Raw genomic sequence first — 19,785 nt, forward strand, 5'->3', positions numbered from 1 at the left:
CCCTTATGAATTAGCTCTGTTGCTTAAAAATGGTAATATCTGTCTCCTGGTCCACATAGAACGTGTCCAATGGAATGTAGTAATAATAGTAATAATAATAAGATTGACCCACTCCTCTGCTGCTTGCTACCTCGCTGGGCTTCCCAGATCAACACACTACAATTCCTTTTGTGGCTTATTCTTTCATTCCTTCCTCTAGTCATTTAACAAATACTATTAAGCACTTACTACGATGAGGCTTGGTTCTAGGTGCTAAGGACACAGTGGTGTACTTGGTTATTAGTTACAGTTGAAACTATAAAGCAAAAAAGGAGACAATTTTGCTTTTGTCATGCAAAGTTCAGGGACAGAATAAGCTTTGGGCTTGATTTGCTTAGCGATTCAGGAATGCCACCAAGGACCCTGTCTCTGACATGGTAGAAGGCATCACCCTCAGCCTTGTCCCTCATCCTGGTTGTAGGATGCTGTATTCATTTGCTAGGGCTGCCATAACAATTACCACAGACTGGGTGGCTTAAACAACAGAAATTTTTTCTCACAGATCTGGAGGCTAGAGGTCCAGGATGACGATGTTGGCAAGTTTGGTTTCTTCTGAGGCCTCTCTCCTTGAAGTGGTGGCCATCTTCTTCTTTTGTCTTCTGTTGACCTATAACAAATAGACTGCCAATTATTTCTCCAGAAAAAAAAGGGTTTATTCAGGATCAGTAAAGAATTGCCATTCAGGGTGTGCAAGGATGGCAAGCCATGTGCAAGTCCTCTCACAGGAAGGAGAGGAGAACTCTTTTAAAGAGGGGAAAGGGAAGCTGGGAGGGCTATAGGAAACAAAGGGTCTACTGGAGGACTTGAGAGTTCAAACGATAATGGCTTTTCATTGGCTGAGTTGTGCTGACGTTTTCTCATTGGCTGAGCTCTTGCCAGGAAAGAAGAGAAAGTCTTTCTTCTTCCTGTTGGGCTCTGCTGTCTTCATAGGACAGGAGAGCTCCCCCTTCTGGCTTCCTGACTCTATTTTAATTGAGGTTTCTGTTTATCAATTTTTACACTTCACATGGTCTTTCTTCGAGTGTGTGAATGTCTGTGTCCTAGTCTCCTCTTCTTATAAGGACATTAGTCAGGTGGATTAAGTCCAACCCATATGACCTCATTTTACCTTAATTACCTTTTTTTTTTTTTTTTTTTTTTTTTTAAGTTTATTTATTTATTTTTTTAATTAGTTTCTGCTTTATAACAAAGTGAATCAGTCATACATATACATCTGTTCCCACATCCCTTCCCTCATGCATCTCCCTCCCTCCCACCCTCCCCATCCCACCCCTCCAGGCGGTCACAAAGCACCGAGCTGATCTCCCTGTGCTCTGCGGCTGCTTCCCACTATCTATCTACCTTACGTTTGGTAGTGTATACACGTCCATGCCTCTCTTTCGCCTTGTCACAGCCCACCCTTCCCCCTCCCCATATCCTCAAGTCCATTCTCAAGTAGGTCTGCGTCTTCATTCCCGTTTTGCCCCTAGGTTCTTCATGACATTTTTTTTTTTAAATTCCGTATATATGTGTTAGCATACGGTATTTGTCTTTCTCTTTCTGACTAACTTCACTCTGTATGACAGACTCTAGGTCTATCCACCTCATTACAAATAGCTCAGTTTCGTTTCTTTTTATGGCTGAGTAATATTCCATTGTATATATGTGCCACATCTTCTTTATCCATTCATCCGATGATGGACACTTAGGTTGTTTCCAGCTCCGGGCTATTGTGAATAGAGCTGCAATGAACATTTTGGTACATGTCTCTTTTGGAATTATGGTTTTCTCAGGGTATATGCCCAGTAGTGGGATTGCTGGGTCATATGGTAGTTCTATTTGTAGTTTTTTAAGGAACCTCCATACCGTTCTCCATAGTGGCTGTACCAATTCACATTCCCACCAGCAGTGCAAGAGTGTTCCCTTTTCTCCACACCCTCTCCAGCATTTATTGTTTCTAGATTTCTTTTTTTTTTTTAAATTAGTTTCTGCTTTATAACAAAGTGAATCAGTCATACATATACATCTGTTCCCACATCCCTTCCCTCATGCATCTCCCTCCCTCCCACCCTCCCCATCCCACCCCTCCAGGCGGTCACAAAGCACCGAGCTGATCTCCCTGTGCTCTGCGGCTGCTTCCCACTATCTATCTACCTTACGTTTGGTAGTGTATATATGTCCATGCCTCTCTTTCGCTTTGTCACAGCTTACCCTTCCCCCTCCCCATATCCTCAAGTCCATTCTCAAGTAGGTCTGTGTCTTTATTCTCGTTTTGCCCCTAGGTTCTTCATGACATTTTTTTTTAAATTCCGTATATATGTGTTAGCATACGGTATTTGTCTTTCTCTTTCTGACTAACTTCACTCTGTATGACAGACTCTAGGTCTATCCACCTCATTACAAATAGCTCAGTTTCGTTTCTTTTTATGGCTGAGTAATATTCCATTGTATATATGTGCCACATCTTCTTTATCCATTCATCCGATGATGGACACTTAGGTTGTTTCCAGCTCCGGGCTATTGTGAATAGAGCTGCAATGAACATTTTGGTACATGTCTCTTTTTGAATTATGGTTTTCTCAGGGTATATGCCCAGTAGTGGGATTGCTGGGTCATATGGTAGTTCTATTTGTAGTTTTTTAAGGAACCTCCATACCGTTCTCCATAGTGGCTGTACCAATTCACATTCCCACCAGCAGTGCAAGAGTGTTCCCTTTTCTCCACACCCTCTCCAGCATTTATTGTTTCTAGATTCCTTGATGATGGCCATTCTGACTGGTGTGAGATGATATCTCATTGTAGTTTTGATTTGCATTTCTCTAATGATTAATGATGTTGAGCATTCTTTCATGTGTTTGTTGGCAGTCTGTATATCTTCTTTGGAGAAATGCCTGTTTAAGTCTTCTGCCCATTTTTGGATTGGGTTGTCTGTTTTTTTGCTATTGAGCTGCATGAGCTGTTTATAAATTTTGGAGATTAATCCTTTGTCAGTTGCTTCATTTGCAAATATTTTCTCCCATTCTGAGGGTTGTCTTTTGGTCTTCTTTATGGTTTCCTTTGCTGTGCAAAAGCTTTGAAGTTTCATTAGGTCCCATTTGTTTATCTTTGTTTTTATTTCCATTTCTCTAGGAGGTGGGTCCAAAAGGATCTTGCTGTGATTTATGTCATAGAGTGTTCTACCTATGTTTTCCTCTAAGAGTTTGATAGTTTCTGGCCTTACATTTAAGTCTTTAATCCATTTTGAGCTTATTTTTGTGTATGGTGCTAGGGAATGATCTAATCTCAAACTTTTACATGTCCCTGTCCAGTTTTCCCAGCACCACTTATTGAAGAGGCTGTCCTTTCTCCACTGTACATTCCTGCCTCCTTTATCAAAGATAAGTTGGCCATATGTGCGTGGGTTTATCTCTGGGCTTTCTATCCTGATCCACTGATCTATCTTTCTGTTTTTATGCCAGTACCAGACTGTCTTAATTACTGTAGCTTTGTAGTATAGTCTGAAGTCAGGGAGCCTGATTCCTCCAGCTCCGTTTTTCGTTCTCAAGATTGCTTTAGCTATTCGGGGCCTTTTGTTTTTCCAAACAAATTTTGAAATTTTTTGTTCTAGTTCTGTGAAAAATGCCATTGGTAGTTTGATAGGGATTGCATTGAATCTGTAGATTGCTTTCGGTAGTAGAGTCATTTTCACAATATTGATTCTTCCAATCCAGGAGCATGGTATATCTCTCCATCTATTTGTATCATCTTTAATTTCTTTCATCAGTGTCTTATAGTTTTCTGCATACAGGTCTTTTGTCTCCTTAGGTAGGTTTATTCCTAGATATTTTATTCTTTTTGTTGCGATGGTAAATGGGAGTGTTTTCTTGATTTCATTTTCAGATTTTTCATCATTAGTGTATAGGAATGCCAGAGATTTCTGTACATTAATTTTATATCCTGCTACTTTACCAAATTCATTGATTAGCTCTAGTAGTTTTTCGGTAGCATCTTTAGGATTCTCTATGTATAGTATCATGTCATCTGCAAACAGTGACAGCTTTACTTCTTCTTTTCCAATTTGGATTCCTTTTATTTCCTTTTCTTCTCTGATTGCTGTGGCTAAAACTTCCAAAACTATGTTGAATAAGAGTGGTGAGAGTGGGCAGCCTTGTCTTGTTCCTGATCTTAGTGGAAATGGTTTCAGTTTTTCACCATTGAGGACAATGTTGGCTGTGGGTTTGTCATATATGGCCTTTATTATGTTGAGGAAAGATCCCTCTATACCTACTTTCTGCAGGGTTTTTATCATAAATGGGTGTTGAATTTTGTCGAAAGCTTTCTCTGCATCTATTGAGATGATCATATGGTTTTTCTCCTTCAACTTGTTAATATGGTGTATTACATTGATTGATTTGCGTATATTGAAGAATCCTTGCATTCCTGGGATAAACCCCACTTGATCATGGTGTATGATCCTTTTAATGTGCTGTTGGATTCTGTTTGCTAGTATTTTGTTGAGGATTTTTGCATCTATGTTCATCAGTGATATTGGCCTGTAGTTTTCTTTCTTTGTGACATCCTTGCCTGGTTTTGGTATCAAGGTGATGTCGGCCTCGTAGAATGAGTTTGGGAGTGTTCCTCCCTCTGCTATATTTTGGAAGAGTTTGAGAAGGATAGGTGTTAGCTCTTCTCTAAATGTTTGATAGAATTCACCTGTGAAGCCATCTGGTCCTGGGCTTTTGTTTGATGGAAGATTTTTAATCACAGTTTCAATTTCAGTGCTTGTGATTGGTCTATTCATATTTTCTATTTCTTCCTGAGTCAGTCTTGGCAGGTTGTGCATTTCTAAGAATGTGTCCATTTCTTCCAGGTTGTCCATTTTATTGGAATAGAGTTGCTTATAGTAATCTCTCATAATCTTTTGTATTTCTGCAGTGTCAGTTGTTACTTCTCCTTTTTCATTTCTAATTCTATTGATTTGAGTCTTCTCCCTTTTTTTCTTGATGAGTCTGGCTAATGGTTTGTCAATTTTGTTTATCTTCTCAAAGAACCAGCTTTTAGTTTGGTTGATCTTTGCTATCGTTTCCTTCATTTCTTTTTCATTTATTTCTGATCTGATCTTTATGATTTCTTTCCTTCTGCTAGCTTTGGGGTATTTTTGTTCTTCTTTCTCTAATTGCTTTAGGTGCAGGGTCAGGTTGTTTACTCGAAATGCTTTCTGTTTCTTAAGGTGGGATTGTATTGCTATAAACTTCCCCCTTAGAACTGCTTTTGCTGCGTCCCATAGGTTTTGGGTCGTCGTGTCTCCATTGTCATTTGTTTCTAGGTATTTTTTAATTTCCTCTTTGATTTCTTCAGTGATCACTTCGTTATTGAGTAGTGTATTGTTTAGCCTCCATGTGTTTGTATTTTTTACACATCTTTTCCTGTAATTGATGTCTAGTCTCATAGCATTGTGGTCGGAGAAGATACTTGATACAATTTCAATTTTCTTAAAATTACCGAGGCTTGATTTGTGACCCAAGATATGATCTATCCTGGAGAATGTTCCATGAGCACTTGAGAAAAATGTGTATTCTGTTGTTTTTGGATGGAATGTCCTATAAATATCAACTAAGTCCATCTCGTTTAATGTATCATTTAAAGCTTGTGTTTCCTTATTTATTTTCATTTTGGATGATCTGTCCATTGGTGAAAGTGGGGTGTTAAAGTCCCCTACTATGAGTGTGTTACTGTCGATTTCCCCTTTTATGGCTGTTAGTATTTGCCTTATGTATTGAGGTGCTCCTATGTTGGGTGCATAAATATTTACAATTGTTATATCTTCTTCTTGGATCGATCCCTTTATCGTTATGTAGTGTCCTTCCTTGTCTCTTCTAATAGTCTTTATTTTAAAGTCTATTTTGTCTGATATAAGAATTGCTACTCCAGCTTTCTTTTGATTTCCATTTGCATGGAATATCTTTTTCCATCCCTTTACTTTCAATCTGTATGTGTCTCTAGGTCTGAAGTGGGTCTCTTGTAGACAGCATATATATGGGTCTTGTTTTTGTATCCATTCAGCCACTCTGTGTCTTTTGGTGGGAGCATTTAGTCCATTTACATTTAAGGTAATTATTGATATGTATGTTCCTATTCCCATTTCCTTAATTGCTTTGGGTTCGTTATTGTAGGTATATTCCTTCTGTTGTGTTTCTTGCCTAGAGAAGTTCCTTTAGCATTTGTTGTAAAGCTGGTTTGGTGGTGCTGAACTCTCTCAGCTTTTGCTTGTCTGTAAAGGTTTTAATTTCTCCATCAAATCTGAATGAGATCCTTGCTGGGTAGAGTAATCTAGGTTGCAGGTTTCTCTCCTTCATCACTTTAATTATGTCCTGCCACTCCCTTCTGGCTTGTAGGGTTTCTGCTGAGAGATCAGCTGTTAACCTTATGGGGATTCCCTTGTGTGTTATTTGTTGTTTTTGCCTTGCTGCTTTTAATATGATTTCTTTGTGTTTAATTTTTGACAGTTTGATTAATATGTGTCTTGGTGTATTTCTCCTTGGATTTATTCTGTATGGGACTCTCTGTGCCTCCTGGACTTGATTAACTATTTCCTTTCCCAAATTAGGGAAGTTTTCAACTATAATCTCTTCAAATATTTTCTCAGTCCCTTTCTTTTTCTCTTCTTCTTCTGGAACCCCTATAATTCGAATGTTGGTGCGTTTAATGTTGTCCCAGAGATCTCTGAGACTCTCCTCTGTTCTTTTCATTCTTTTTTCTTTATTTTGCTCTGCATCAGTTATTTCCACTATTTTATCTTCCACCTCACTTATCCGTTCTTCTGCCTCAGTTATTCTGCTATTGATCCCATCTAGAGTATTTTTCATTTCATTTATTGTGTTTTTAATCGATGCTTGATTCATCTTTAGTTCTTCTAGGTCCTTGTTAACTGTTTCTTGCATGTTGTCTATTCTATTTCCAAGATTATGGATCATGGAAATAGAATCTTGGATCAGCTTTACTATCATTATTCTGAATTCTTTTTCAGGTAGACTGCCTATTACCTCTTCATTTGTTAGGTCTGGTAGGTGTTTATCTTGCTCCTTCACCTGCTGTGTGTTTTTCTGCCTTCTCATTTTGCTTATGTTACTGTGTTTGGGGTCTCCTTTTTGCCGGCTGCAGATTCGTAGTTCCCGTTGTTTTTGGTGTCTGACCCCAGTGGCTAAGGTTGTTTCAGTAGGTTGTGTAGGCTTCCTGGTGGGGGGGACTAATTCCTGTGCTCTGGTGGTTGAGGCTCGATCTTGTCTTTCTGGTGGACAGGTCCACGTCTGGTGGTGTGTTTTGGGGTGCCTATGGCCTTATTATGTTTTTAGGTAGCCTCTCTGCTAATGGGTGGGGTTGTGTTCCTGCCTTGCTAGTTGCTTGGCATAGGGTGACCTGCACTGTAGCTTGCTGGTCGTTGACTGAAGCTGGGTGCTGGTGTTGGGATGGAGATCTCTGGGAGATTTTTGCTGCTTGATATTATGTGGAGCTGGGAGGTCTGTTGTGGACCCGTGTCCTGAAGTTGGCTCTCCCACTTCAGAGGCACAGCACTGGCTCCTGGCTGCAGCACCAAGAGCCTTTCATCCACCCGGCTCAGAGTAACAGGGAGAAAAAGTAGAAAGAAAGAATTAGTAGAAGAAAGAAAGAGAGAGGGAAAGAAAGGAAGAAGGGAAGAAAGGAAGGAAGAAAGGAAGGAAGAAAGAAAGGAGGGAGGGAGGGAGGGAGGAAGGATGGAAAGAAAGAAGGAAAGAAAGGAGGGAGGGAGGGAGAAAGGAAAGGAAGAAAGACAGGAGGGAGGGAGGAAGGAAAGAAAAAGAAAGTGGAAAGAAGAAGGGTGGGAGGGAGGAAAGAAAAAGAAAGAAGGAAAGGAGGAGCGGAGGGAGGGAGGGAGGAAGGGAGAGTAGGAAAAAAAGAAAGAGCAGGTAAAGTAAAATAGAATAAAGTATGAAATATAGTAGCGTTATTAAAATTAGAAAGTAATTATTGAAAAAAAAAAAAAAAAAAAAACGGACCGATAGAACCCTGAGACATATGGTGGAAGCAAAGCTATACAGAGAGAATCTTACACAGAAGATTACACATACACATTCACAAAAAGAGAGCAGGGGGAAAAATCAAAAATCTTGCTCTCCAAGTCCACCTCCTCAATTTGGGATAATTCGTTGTAAAAAGAGGAAAAGGGCGAGAAGTCTGAAATCTTGCTCTCTAAGTCCACCTCCTTAATTTGGAATAATTCGTTGTAAAAAGAGGAAAAGGGGGGAAAGTCTTAAATCTTGTCCTCAAAGTCCACTTCCTCAATTTGGGATGATTCGCTGTCCATTCATGCACTCCACAGACGCAGGGCACATCAAATGGACCGTGGAGCTTTAATCCGCTGCCTCCGAGGCTGCACAGAGAGATTTCCCTGCCTCTGCTCTCACAGCTCCCGGGTCTCAGCCTTGGACCTGGCCCCGCCTCTGCGCGTAGGTCGCCGGAGGGCGTCCGTTCTTCGCTCAGACAGGACGGGTTTAAAGGAGCCGCTGATTCGGGGGCTCTGGCTCACTCAGGCAGAGGGGAGGGAGGGGCGCGCAGTGTGGGGCGGGCCTGAGGCGGCAGAGGCCGGCGTGACGTTGCAGCAGCCCGTGGCGCTCCGTGCGCTTTCCCGGGAAAGCCGTCCCCGGGTCTCGGGGACCCCAGCAGTGGCGGGGTGCACAGGCCCCCCGGAAGGCGGGGCGGACAGTGACCCGCGCTCGCACACAGGCCCCGCGGCGGCGGCGGCGGCGGCGGCGGCGGCGGGCCGCGGCGGGCGGGCGGCGGCGGCGGCGGCGGCCCACGCCCGTCTCCGAGGTCCGTGCCTTACCCGCGGCTCGTGCCTGTCACCGGCGCTTCCCCAAGCAGCCCTCTTAATGCCCTCTCCTCGCGCACCAGGAAACAAAAGGGAAAAAAGTCTCTTGCCTCTTCAGCAGCTCCAGACCCTTTCCCCGGACTCCCTCCGGGCTAGCCGTGGTGCACTAACTCCTTCAGGCTCTCTTCCTGCCGCCAGCCCCAGTCCTCTCCCTGCGCTCCGACTGAAAGCCGATACCCGAGCCTCAGCTCCCAGCCCCGCCCGCCACGGCGGCCGAGCAGACAAGCCTCTCGGGCTGGTGTGTGCCTGAGGGCACCGGTCCTCTGTGCCAGAATCTCTCCGCTTTGCCCTCCGCACCCCTGTTGCTGTGCTCTCCTCCGCTACTCCGAAGCTTTCCCCCTCCGCCACCTGCAGTCTCCGCCCGCGAAGGGGCTTGTAGTGTGTAGAAACCTTCCCCCCTTCACGGCTCCCTCCCACTGGTGCAGGTCCCGTCCCTATCCTATTGTCTCTGTTTATTCTTTTTTTCTTTTGCCCTACCCAGGTATGTGGGGAGCTTCTTGCCTTTTGGGGGGTCTGAGGTCTTCTGTCAGCGTTCAGTAGGTGTTCTGTAGGAGTTGTTCCACGTGTAGATGAATTTCTGATGTATCTGTGGGGAGGAAGGTGATCTCCGCGTCTTACTCTTCCGCCATCTTCCTCCGGGGTCCTGAAGCATGTCCTTGCCTCCTATCACACTGGAATCCCATCAAGCCTTCAGGCTTCCTACCAGCTTACAGGATGGAATCTGCTGGCGTCTCCCCGCTTTTCCCCTCCATTAATGGCAGGGTCCCAATGTGTACTTGCGACCCATGCTTTTCTCAAACCAGTGCTTCTCCCGTTTTCCTTAATTACCTTTGTAAAGGCCCTATCTCCAAATACTTTCACATTCTGAAGTACTGGGAATTAGGACTTCAACAAATACATTTTGTCGGGGGGTAGGGGGACACAAGTGAACCCACAACGGATGCTTACTAATGACTCCTGGGGAACTCTGGTCCACATGCACAGAGAAAGACTGTGACTTTTAGAAATTTTCTTAGAAATGTAGGAAGCCACCCTTCCCGGCAGTGCTTAGCAAACACGTACATGCCCCTCACCAATCTAACTTGAGCTATATGCTCATATGTGAACTAATCAGTGTGAACAAGATATGCAATTACTGATGAGCTCAGGTTGAAGTCAAATGTCCCACTCCTAGGGATTCAGCTTTCCCCAGAGCACACTGGCTGGGATGAGATATTTGAACTAAAAATTGGGCTCTTACTAAAAGAAGTAGATGTTGGAGAGATAACCTCATTACAAATGGTAGGGGGGAAAAGACAGAGTGCTTAATCCTCAGGAGCTTCTATTCAGGGGAGGGGTCGGGGGTAGATTTTTCTCAGGGCTTCAGGACTGGGGCAGCTTGGCAGTTAATGCCTGGAATCCAGAGAAGGGCAGAATATATCTCTACCCAAGAGCTGGGAGCCTTCCAAATATCTCTGAAGATTAAAAACATTAAAACTCTGCCTGAGAAAAGTAAAATTTATGAAGTTATAAAGTTAGCTTATTCGATTCAACTCGGGAACTTACACAGATCAAATGAACTGCAATTGTGTTTGTCTCCCTGATATTCAGATAGAAGGGTGATTGGTGAGCACAAACCTTCAGGATGTTTACAAATATCATCACTTTCAACTTTATACCAGCCTTGTGAGATAAATATTCCCATTTTCCAGATGAGAATAACAAGGCTCAGAGAGGGTAAGTGGCCTGGCAAAAGTTTTCGAGTGCCTTTTGCCCTGCCCCATAGCCCCTCTGCAGCGTGAGGACGCAAGAATGAGCAACCTGGAGTTGCAGGTGGTCCTTTTCCCCTAAGGGGGTTTGAGAGCCACCAGCACCTGTTCAAGGGGTCCTTGTGGTCACACCTTGAGGATCCTCAGAGTAGAGCAACTTAGTATACACACAGGCACCACAATTCTGTCCTGTGCAACTCTGTCCTTGGCTCAGCAATTATTGGCTCAATTCTAGATGAACTCTGCCAAAAATTTTAACATTAAGAATTATTGCCTGTTTCTAATTTTAATAATTAATGGAAGTTTTACAACTCTCAGTTACTTTTAACTCAGTTTTCTTTGGCTTACTGTTTCTTGGGCAGTAACAGTGTGATCACTGTTATACAAACAAAGGCTGGACATGATCTATGACCAGCTTCTTCCTCCATGGTAATATCATTGCATGCTTCTGAATTCCCCAGCTTTTTGTACAATTGGGTCATTGTCTCAAAATTCGAGCAATCAACACTTGAGTTTAAAACGTGTCCTTGTAGCATACTTTTTAGGCTAATCCAATTCACGATGTTCTGACTTGTGTTGCCAACCGCTTACCTGACACGTCTAAAAATGCCCTTTTTCATGCACAGCTTTCCACACCTCAATTGCTGCCAGCACATCTTTATCGTTGCTTAGAACAAACAAGAAGTCATCCTAGACTCCTCTCTTTCTCTCACACCACACATGCAATTCATCAGGAAATCATCTGCCTTAAAAAATATTCAACCACTTCTTGCCATCTCTATGGCTTCCACTCAGTTCTGAGCTTTCAACATCTCTTGCATGGATTACTTCAATAGCCTCCTGATAGGTCTTCCTGTTTCTATAGTTGCCTCTTTATAGTCTATGCCAAGGGTGGCAAACTACAGTCCATAAGTCAAACTCTGTCAACTGCCTGTTTTTGTAAATAAAGTTTTATTAAAACACAAATAGGCCCATTTGTCTGCATATTGTCCATGGCTATTTATGTGCTAAAATGGCACAGAAATGAACAGATTTGACAGAGATCATATGGCCCACAAAGCCTAAAATATTTACTATCTGACCCTTTAAAGAGAAGGTTTTCTTCTCTTTAGGTCTCTGGAATACTCTCGACTTGGCAATCTGAAAGGTCCTTTTGAAATAAAAATCAGATCAGGTGATGCCACTGCTCACATCCCTCCTATGACTCCCCAGTTTACCATGAGTAAAATCCAAAAAGCTTTACAAAGACCTTTTAAGGTTACATGATCTGGCTTTTCCATTACCTCTCTGATATCTTCTACTGCTATCTCCCTCATTCACTCTGCTCCAGCCCAAAGGACCCCTTGCTGTTCTTCCAACATGCCAGGCACAATCTTACCTCAGAATCTTTGCACATGCTGTATCTTCAGCTTAGAGAGCTCTTTCCCCAGATGTCTGCATGGCTCACTTTCTCGTATTCCTCAAATCTTTGCTCAAATATCAGTTGCTTGTGGGTTTCTAATTAATACAACCCACCAGCCCTAGATCCCAGAATTCCTGAGACTTCCTTCACACTGTTCTATTTTTCCTTTTTTTTTTGCATAGCAATTGTTACATTCTACTATGCTATAATTTACTTATGCATTGAGCTTATTGTTTATTGTTTGCCTACACTCCCTAAAATATAGGGTAGGGACTTTTGTTCTATAACAACTTAGAAAAGGACCTGGACACATAGTAGTCATTCAATAAATATTTGTTGAGAGAATGAATGAACAAATGAGTAAATGAAAAATGAATATAAAATATTTACAGGTCCTAACATTCTGCTAAGCACTATGGGGGAATACACACACACACACACACACACACACACATTCCCCAATATGTGACATGTTCCTTTATCTCAAGAATGTATTATCACCCACAAAGTTGAAGGAATTTAGGAAAAATATAATGGAATATAATTAGCACTAAAATGACTAGTATAGCCAAATGTACAGAGTAGATTAGAATAAAAGAGAACAAAGTAGGACAGAGTTGTTTGGGAAGGCTCCTTGGAACACCATGAACCACTCCCAGAAAAGTAGAGAGAATTAAGCTGAATTAAACAGTGGGTGGCAGGAGGAACTCACAGTATTGCATATGAAGGGCACAGCATAAGCAAAGCCAGGGAAGCGAGGAAGAACAATCTTTACCACACCTGTTGCTCAGCAAATTATTAGTCAGCCCTAGCTTAACAATCCAGTGTTGAAGTTTTGATCTTCCTCCATCAATCATCAATCAATCAATCAATCAATGGGACATTGAGGAGCTTGGTCTAATCCACCTAGAGAGTCAGTACAGAGAAAACAGGCTATAGAAGGGAACATGGAGCCCTCTGGATGACGCCTGGCCAGGTAGTGCTGGAAGAGCACAAGTGCGGGGTATGCCTTTAGTAGAGCTTCTTGGCATCTGCATGTAGGAAATCCTGATGGACATTCACAAAGCTCCAAGCCCCGGACGTAAAAGAAAGGGAAAGGAGGTTTCCATTTAATAGTTAAACTTATTAAACCGATCCGTGATGGGAAAAGGCAGAGTCTTCTAGAGCCACTGAAATAGTTACTTTGCTATAGATTATTCAGTAATATGCAATCCTCTAGATAGTAATATGATAATATAATATGTAATAACACATGTATATACATTAGATATATACATTATGTAATATATATCTATAACTTTCTGTAACTGTATATATAATATAGAGAGAAATATATATAATATACAGAGATACAGTTTATAATACATGCAGATACATTATATCATATATATACATATATATATTATACCTATATGTCTATATATCACATATCATATATATCCATATAGATCTATAGATTCAAAAAGACTGACAATATGGAATTTTTTAATAAAAGGAGAGAAACTATGGAACTAAGTATCTACTACCGACCAAGAGAGAGAAGTACTAAATCAGGTCACTAGTGTAGTGTTCTGTCCTTTGAATCAAGGATATGTCATCAGACCTCACGATGATTATGTATCCATTCAATTAATCAAAGCTCATGGAGCATCTACCATGCACCAGGCTTATGCTAAGTGCCAGGGATTGAGTGGTGAGCAAAACAGACAGTGTGCCAAGCCCTGAGGAACAGAAGTCTCGTGTGGGTGCAGATATTAAACACACACTGGTCTAGGACAGTTTGAAGGGGTCTCCAAGACCAGCCACCAATTCTTTCTCTGATTATACGATCATGAAAACACCTTCTGATGACTACTTGTCTCTCATATAGATTTTCAGGAAACTGTGAGGTTTGGGGGAGGTGGCTACAGATTGAAAACCTAATTTCTGAATCTGCCGTGCTGAGAACTAAACCATAGATTTCAAATCACCACAGGAAATTCACTCTGTGAGCCTCGTGGGGACAAGTACACAGAGGCACCTTCCTGCTGGCTACATACTCTGCTTTCAAGAGAAATTTTTTCTTGAGATTTCTTTCTTTTTCCCATTTACATTTTTTCTCACCTCTTCTTTTTTTCCCCCTCTAAGTCTTCCCCCAAATAAGCTTGTCTTGACTTACCTTGAGTTCATTTTGCCAGATTGTCTGTTGTTAATTCCATGTCATCACTGCCTCTCTCCAGGTTTTGCTTTGCATCACAGGGGAGAAGGCTGCATTTCCCAGAATTGTTTTTCCCATTTACTTCCAGGTCACATTCTGCCACTGAGGGGTACAGACATGGGATTTGGAAGATAGCTGAGAAGGAGAAACCACTTTCTCCAGTGGCAGTTCTGCCAGAACACGAGCAGATGGCAAACATGCGATTATCAGCAGCAACTTCTAAGCAAGTTCTTGGAAGTTACCTGATCTCCTTGTGCTTCCAAAGATTCTTGAAGCTTGCAGGCTCCTGGTGAGCTCCTGTAAACCACCTGCTTTGGTGCCACGGGCAAACTAAGGTCATCTGCAGGTGCTTTGTAGCCACTCAGGTGCTTTCTGATTTTATGAACTCAAGCCAAAGCTTCCCTAAGCCCTCTTAAGTCTCATTCCCTGTATCTGAAACCTTTCCTACTTGGAATACATAGAAAGGCTACTTTCTGATCAAACTTGAAAAGTTCAGTACGTTTGTATGGGAAGGACTATCCCCAGTTATTTTGGCCCTCTTCCCAAGATCCTTAAGCTAAATATACAATGGCCTCCCTTCAGGTAGAGAAGAGAAAACAGAGGGAGGAAATGTAAATTACCTATTTCTAGATTCCACTATTAGTGACTAATGTGCTCTTTGTACTTCCTATACTGGAGCCTCACAGACTAATCAGAAGCTTGAAAAGAAGTCCTTTAGCCAATAAGAGAAAAACCTTTTTACCTGACCTAATATTGGATAATTGAGAAGCTCTCCTTGGCCTGTGGGTCTTCTTAGTGATGTTTTCAGGATATGGCAAACAGGCTTGCTTGGCTAGGGAACAGGGACTCCATAAAGGTGTGAGTAGGTTTATAAAAATATAATCAGCTAGTGGACTCCAAAGCTGGTGGTTCTCAACATCCTGCAGATAATCAACTGCAAGAGCAGTTACAATATATATATATATCCAGACTCATAACAAAGATTTGATTTAATTGATCTGGGGCCAAACCAAGACGTTAGTAGTTTTTCAAAGTTCTCAGATTATTTTACTATGCAGCCAGGGTTGAGAAACACTAAGAAAATGTCCATGAAATGCTCAGCACAGATCCTGCTCAAGAAATGTTAGCTCTTGTCCTCTGCTGTCATTGTTGGGAAATCTGAGACTTGAGCCCAGGCTTCTTGGAGGAGTGTCCCTTCCATTTCCCCACAGCAGCCCGGAAGCATGGATAAGACCATACAACACACTCCTTGGCACTGACTGAACATTCCAGTCAATGGAGACTTTGCAAAAGTACTGATGCCTGGTAATCCTGACCAATTAAATCAGCGCCACTGGGGTGGGACCCACGCATCAGTATTATTATTGATTATTCCACAAACATCGCCACATGATCTGATCTCTAGTCCCCCATTATAATTTATTCGTAGTTCTTTATGCCACTTCAGTTACAGCTGCTTGTTTATATTGTCTCTCTCACTATACTGTGAACCACCTGATGTCAAGGTGGATGTTTTGTTTCGTATTGTTTTCATACATTCTCTTTCCCCTTACACTCAGAACCCATCAGAGTTCTAACATTTTGTATATATTTAAGTAATATTAATTTAATTAATTGTCTAATGCTGCAGATATCCATGTGAAGCTCTCCCACTTCTCCAATCTACTTTTTCACTTACATTCCCAGCTGTACTTTCTTCTGTTGTTGTTTTATGATGTCTTTTTTCACACTGTAGCCAAAATGACCTTTTCAAAATTCAACTCTATCATTGAAGTCTGCTGGTGGGTATGATAGTATATAGACAATGATATAATTAGCATGCATGTGAGTTATAATATTTGGTCTACTTTTGTGTATGTGAGAAGGCACCCACAATTTACAAATGTCCCCAGTGATTCAAAAATGCACCCAAGGTTAAGAATCACTATTCTAGGGGTAGATTGAGGCCAGATTGCAGAAGCATCTGAGACCCAAGACCAACTCTAGGAGTTGGAGTATAATAAATGTGGGCACTGGTTCATCACTAATGTCTTTCAGCAGAGATGCAGTGGAACTGGAGACGTGTTTAAGTGTATAAGCCAGAATGCAGCATGTGGATATAAGAGAGAGACTTAATTACTTCTGAGAGGGTCCTTTATTCATTTCTCAAAGGACTTACATAATCATCTCAGTTCTGTTTCCAGTTTCCTTCCTTCTATAATTACTTTTTCCTCCATTCACTTGTCCTGATAGCCTTATACTCATTTGAGCAACTGTCAAAGGGCCACATTTCAGTATATTAATTCTCTTGCTGAATGTTACAGATGAATTCCCATCTGCTAGTTTTATTAAAATATAAATGGGGAAAAAACCCTCTACAGTATCTAGGAGATCCATGTGAGCAGCCTGGCTCCATTAGCTGTTGTCTACAGTGGATATGGGTTATGAGCAGTCATGATCTTAAGGACACAGCTCTTTGTTAAAAAGAAGACCAGACTGGGCAGAGATGGTGCCTCCCTGATCTGTAACTGCCATTGCTGGTCCCCACAGCTAATAGAATTTCAATTGTCAGAGCCATCCTGGAACAATAGACTACAACTATGAATTTAATCATCTAGAAACCAATGACATAGTTTCATTTTTCTGAAAGAATTTGCATCTTTTAAAAGAGTTAGCACATTCATGGTTTTGCTAGCACAGTCTGTGATGTAGGGGGCAAATACTCAAAAGTATTCTAGAAAGAAGATAAGGTAATGAGGTTAAAATATCAGATGGATCAGCCTCTGGAACTCCTCCTTTGCAGCCCACCTTCAGCCCCACCCCAAATTAAAACTTCTAGAAGAAAAAACATATATTTTAAAAAATTAATAACTTACCTTAAAGGCAGAAGGTGAAATCTCACGTGCCAGAAATAAAGAGCAAATCCTTAGGCTGGAAGGCTATGGGAGCTGAAGCCCTGCAGAATATAGTGGGAATCAAGATGTGATATATTAGGTGCCATCTCTGAGACGGTCAAGGCTTCAGGACTCGAGCACAGAACTGGACTGCCTGAATGAAGCCTGGAATTGGGGAAACTGCATCATCTGTGACTGAGAAATGGAAAATCTCCCCACTGGCTGGGAAGCCAACCATTTGTCCTAGGCCTTGTTTCAGGTCCCTCCAGATATGAGAGCCTCAGGAAATAGGATCTCAAACCCACTGCGTACCACACACCAGGCACCAAGTCCACTGGACACCTCTGGAGGACATCTTTCACATAAACAAGGGTCCCCTGTTCTGGTCATTGATTGCTATGTGACAAATAATCCCAAAAGATAGTGGCTTAAAATATCAGTTTACTGCCCCTCATGTTTCTGAGGGTCAGGAAATCAAGCAGGACACAGCAAGGTCCATGACGTGGACTCCATGATGTCTGGGACTTGTCTAGGAATAGCATGAATGGCGTGGCTGGCATGGTGACGCTGACTGACCACGGGAGCTTAGCAAGGACTGTAAGACAGCTTCCTCAGCTCCTCTTCACATGGGTGTCTCCAGAGCTTCCTTGGAGGGTGGCAGCTGGGTTCCAAGAGCACAGGGTAGAAGCTGAAAGGATACCTATGGACCAGGCTTAGAAGTCATGATGTGTCACTTCTGCCAGATTTCATTGACCAGGCACGAGCCACACACCAGCCAGGATTCAAGATGAGACCACACAAGGGTGTGAAGAACAGGAAACATGGTTCTTGCTGTGGGAGGCGGGCTGGGAGTGGATTTTTAGAGACTAGTGACCACGCTACTGGAATTAGGCAATGTGTCAGTCCTCGGCTGCGGTTGTGGAAATTCCCGTGTAAGAGCCAAATAGAAACATGGATTCAGAATAAGACAATCCAATGGCGCCCTTCAGAAACGATCATAAAACTCCTCCCATAAAAGGACCTCTTCTCATTAGAGCACCTGCAGGACTGCCTCAGAATTCCCAAAGGTGATAGGTCCCCTGGAAGATGAAGTCAGCTAGAAGGTAGGTGTCATTTAGCTGGGTTGTGAGCCCCAAGGTTGACTAAGTGGGGGTCTGCAGGGTTGTTCCCCACCGAAGACCCAGACCCAGTTCCTGATTAGCCTCAGGAGTAAAGCAGAGCTGGGGTCGGGGCTAGATGGGTAGATGGGCTATCAAGTGACTTTAACTATCCATCAAGGAGTGCCACAGAGACCAGGAGTCAAATGAATGAAGATGTGCCATTATTTTGAAGGACATAAAACCACATGCACGTTTATAAGAAATTTTACTAGGATCACAAACCTCCCATGTCAGCCCAGCATTGATCTCTGAACAGAAGCCCCAGGGTAGCACAATTCACAGTGGAGATGTGTGCTCAGATTAGCACAAATGACAAGTCCTACTGTGTTTCCTCTGTCTGGAAGAAGAGTAACTGAGGACAGCCTATGTGGGGAAGAGCATGAGAGGAGCATAGGTCAAGGTTGTGGCAGGTTCCTGTCAAGGTTGTGGCAGGTTCCTTTCTGCCCTGCTGATGCTTCAGAATAGAGTGGAGATCTATGACTGCCTCACAGTTAGGACTGCTTGAAAGGCAGCAAAGAAAGAATACCTAATTTAATAAATCAAGAAGCTCAAGCATGGAAAGGCAATGCTATCCCAAGCCAGCATTCCTGTTGGAATAAGCACATGGGAATGTGAATTCAGGAAGTCCTTCTCCCAAGGAAATCTCCTTTTTGACAGCCAATCCAGCACAAGTGGATTATAAAGTAGCTCATGCAATGAAACATTTAGAAATGCTTCAGAAAATCATATCATTGGAGCCTCTACCAAGGAATTGTCAGTCAGCCGTACAGAATATTCTGTGTGACCTTACCTTAAATGCTTGGTAGAAATATTTCTTCCCTTCCGGATGGGGTCATATAATTCGTTCAAGCCAATGAAATGTGAGCAGAAGTGATTGTGTCACCTCCAGGCTGAAGCCATGAAAAAGTCCCTTTAAGATTACCCTGTCTGGGGCTTCCCTGGTGGTGCAGTGGTTGAGAGTCCGCCTGCCGATGCAGGGGACACGGGTTTGTGCCCCGGTCCGGGAGGATCCCACATGCCGCGGAGCGGCTGGGCCCGTGAGCCATGGCCGCTGAGCCTGCGCGTCCGGAGCCTGTGCTCCGTAACGGGGGAGGCCACAACAGTGAGAGGCCCGCGTACCACAAGAAAAAAAAAAAAAAAAAAAGATTACCCTGTCTGGAATGGCCATCATCAAAAAATCTACAAACAATAAATGCTGGAGAGGGTGTGGAGAAAAGGGAACCCTCTTGCACTGTTGGTGGGAATGTAAATTGATACAGCTACTATGGAGAACAGTATGGAGATTCCTTAAAAAACTAAAATTAGAACTACCATACGACCCAGCAATCCCACTACTGAGCATACACCCTGAGAAAACCATAATTCAAAAAGAGTCATGTACCACAATGTTCATTGCAGCTCTATTTACAATAGCCAGGACATGGAAGCAACCTAAGTGTCCATCAACACATGAATGGATAAAGAAGATGTGGCACATATATACAATGGAATATTACTCAGCCA

General features: G+C 42.5%; 1 protein-coding gene and 1 long non-coding RNA gene across 2 annotated transcripts in view; one reads left to right on the forward strand and one right to left on the reverse strand.

The window, feature by feature from the left end:
• Positions 1-19,785, forward strand: part of NPSR1 (neuropeptide S receptor 1) — a gene marked incomplete at both ends in the record, with an annotated part of 117,469 nt that overhangs the window by 13,283 nt on the left and 84,401 nt on the right. The gene's annotated exons all lie outside the window — the stretch shown is intronic.
• On the reverse strand, positions 539-19,123 carry LOC308622464. Its single transcript, XR_014016640.1, has 4 exons — positions 19,073-19,123; positions 17,105-17,184; positions 14,211-14,351; positions 539-646 (listed from the first exon to the last, which is right to left on the reverse strand). It is a non-coding gene; the product is annotated as an uncharacterized lncRNA (long non-coding RNA).

Source organism: Mesoplodon bidens, assembly GCF_964165515.1.
Source record: "Mesoplodon bidens genome assembly, chromosome: 9".
Taxonomy (NCBI): Eukaryota; Metazoa; Chordata; class Mammalia; order Artiodactyla; family Ziphiidae; genus Mesoplodon; species Mesoplodon bidens.